A 3,003-nucleotide genomic window follows, 5' to 3' on the forward strand; every position below is an offset into this window, starting at 1 on the left:
ACAATGTGTTCTTGATTTCTAGTGAGAACAGAATGCAGATGAATGCTTCAAGGCTAAGCAATATGAGTGGCACGGCTTGGTCAATCTCGGGCCCAAAATATAAAACAAACAAGAAAAATAAATTGTATGAGAGAGTTGGCAGACGTGATCACTAATCTTGGTTGCTGACTTGAGAGGCTCTGAATTCAATTAAAATGCACACATCTGGGCACTCTTGTGATGGATTTTCTTGATCAGGTTATTTGAATCAGGATATTTGCCCTAAGTGTAGGTGGGACCTTCTGCTGGCAACCCAGATTTAAGAATGTGAAAGAAGGAGGCTTTGATTTTTGTCTGTCTGCTTTCACTCCCACTGGCAAGTTAATCTCACCTGTGGCTGCTGCATTCCTTTGGTAATATTCGAACCACCTTCTCTGATATCTCATGGTAGATTGAAGACCAACGCCTCCAGAAACTCACATGCCTTCAGTACCACGTTAAGATGGCTGAGGCATCAAGCATCATAGACTGAGCAGACAATGGGGTTTTCAGTACCCTTGCATGAGACAGCCATTGTTGGATTATCCAGACAGTGTCCTGTAAGACAAATTACCTTTTATGTGTTTGGTGGTTTGAATAGGAGTGGGCCACCATAGACTGGTGTGTTTGAATGCTTGACCCATTAGGAGTGATACTATTAGGAGGTATGGCCTTGTTGGTGAAGGTGTGACGTTCTTGGAGTAGGTGTGGCCTTGTTGGAGTAGGTGTGGCCTTGTTGGAGTGGGTGTGGCCTTGTTTTATTAGGTGTGGCCTTGTTGGTGTTGGTGTGACTTTGTTGGAGGAAGTGTCCCACTGTGGTAGCTGGACTTTCAGATTTTTATATACTCAAACTATGCTCAGTGGTTCACACAGTCCCTTCTGCTGTCTGTGCATCAGGAACTTTGGGCTCCTCCAGCACCAAGTATGCCTGGATGCTCCCATGATTCCTGCTATGATGATAATGGACTGAACCTTTGAAACCGTAAGCCAGCTGCAATGGAATCTTGTCCTTTATAAGAGTTACCTTGGCCGCTGTGTCTGCAGTCATGAGCATGCTCAGGCTACAGAAGAGCCATGCCTCTAGTGTCCTCCACTCTGCTAAATAGAAGGTCAAGTTGGATCCCAATGAGACCAATACAATCGCCAATGACAACTCCTGTCAGCTGATCAGGAAGCTGAATGAAGAAGGCCTGATCATCTGGAAGCCTGTAACTGTCCATCCTCAGGCTCACTGCCGAAAAACACCTTGAAGGGCAGGCATATGGTCATAGGGAAGAGAAAGGGCACTGCCAAAACTTGGGTGCCTGAGAGGGTGACCTGGGTGAGAAGGATGAGGATCCTGAACCGGCATCTCAGGAGATCCTGGGAATCTAAGAAGTTTGACCACCACATGTATCACAGCCTGTACCTGAAGGTCAAAAGGAATGTATTCAAAAACCAATGGATTCTTATGCAGCAGATTCTCAAACCGAAGGCAGAGGAGGCCTGCAAGGAGCTACTGGCTGACCAGTCTGAGGCTCGCAGGTCTAAGACCAAGGCAGCACAGAAACGCGTGGGAGGAGCACCTCCAGGCAAGAAGGAGGAGATCATCAAGACTGTCCAAGGAGGAAGCGACCAATAAATAAAGCTTCCTTCACGTCTGTGCATAGTGACCTTGCTGTGGCCTCACATGATCAGTCATTAAAATAAAACAAGCCTTAAAATTAAAAAAGAGTTACCTTTGATATGGTGTCTGTTCACAGCCATAGAAATCTAACTAAGACAAAGTGTATTCATTCTGCCTTTTCTGTTCCTTGGAAACCCTAATACAATAGCGCTCTAGAGAGAGGAACAAGTACCCACCAGACAACATGAATTCCAGTTTACATTTCTGGTGAATATGAAGTTGTTGAGGTTTAAAAACAAAAACAAAAACAAAGTTGTTGGTTTTTTGTTTGTTTTGGGGTGTTGTTGCTGCTACTGCTATTGTCATTGTTGTTGTTGTTGTTGTTATTGTTGTTGTTGTTGTTGTTGTTGTTTTTAAAGAAGAAACACATTAAACCTCTTCATCCCTGACTGGCTGGCAAAGCCCACATCAGCTAAATCGATTAATGGATAAGGAACGTGTGTACAACAACAACAACAAAAAAAAACCATAAAGTTATTCCTGTCAAGTTCAGATGAGAGATAACATCATGTGGGCCTGACTAGAGCCTCAACCATTTAATGCAGACAATTCAGGACACACTGTCAGCAGCATGTCCAGCGAACAGAGATGAAAGCCTGCATGTTGTGTTGTTATTTTCTTTTATGAATTTTTGCAGCCACCCTGTTCATTAATCGTGTTTATAGTGTTAACTTGGCACTTTTTTCTTGGCTCATCAAATATTTCTTTAATGAACTGTCAGCTCACACCTCCCGCATCTCCATTGTAATGACTTTCAAATTAAGTTCATCTGGACCATGGGGGTTTTTAGAACTCTATGATGACAGAAAACACGGGGAAAAGAACCTCTTTCATTGTATTTGAAGAAAGACATAGTCATTAACCTGCCACCTTGCCCAAGTGCTGACTGTTCCCAAGCTCAGTGCTAATACCTCTGCCTCATGGGCACCATCAGAGCCCTGAGATGAGCACTTCCTAACCAGGAGGCATTATACTGACATGACCATACGGTGCTCCCTCACCTACAGCCACCGGGTTCCAAACTCCTGGTGTCCCTCCTCCCCTTAAAAGAGAGCTGATGGGATCCAGGCTCAGCATCACCCATGCCCATAACCCAAAGCTCATACCTTTTAAATATTATATGTGTTTACATTATCGAATGTGTGAATGTTCTGGCTACACGGAACTGTGTGCACCACGTGCCTGCCTGATATCTGAAGAGGCCAAGAGAGGGCATTAGATCTTCTGAAACTGTCCAACAGTTCAACTGTGAGCCATCATATGGGTGCTGGGAATAGAACCTGGGTCCTCTACAAGAGTAACATGTGTTCATCGTGGCT

The 3,003-nt window shown here is 44.4% G+C and overlaps 1 pseudogene; it reads left to right on the top strand.

The window, feature by feature from the left end:
* The first annotated feature begins 1,064 nt into the window (after positions 1-1,064).
* Positions 1,065-1,639, top strand: LOC148002445 (large ribosomal subunit protein eL19 pseudogene; annotated as a pseudogene).
* The last annotated feature ends 1,364 nt before the right edge of the window (positions 1,640-3,003 follow it).

This window comes from Rattus norvegicus, chromosome 11, assembly GCF_021556685.1.
Source record: "Rattus norvegicus strain SHRSP/BbbUtx chromosome 11, alternate assembly SHRSP_T2T, whole genome shotgun sequence".
Lineage (NCBI taxonomy): Eukaryota > Metazoa > Chordata > Mammalia > Rodentia > Muridae > Rattus > Rattus norvegicus.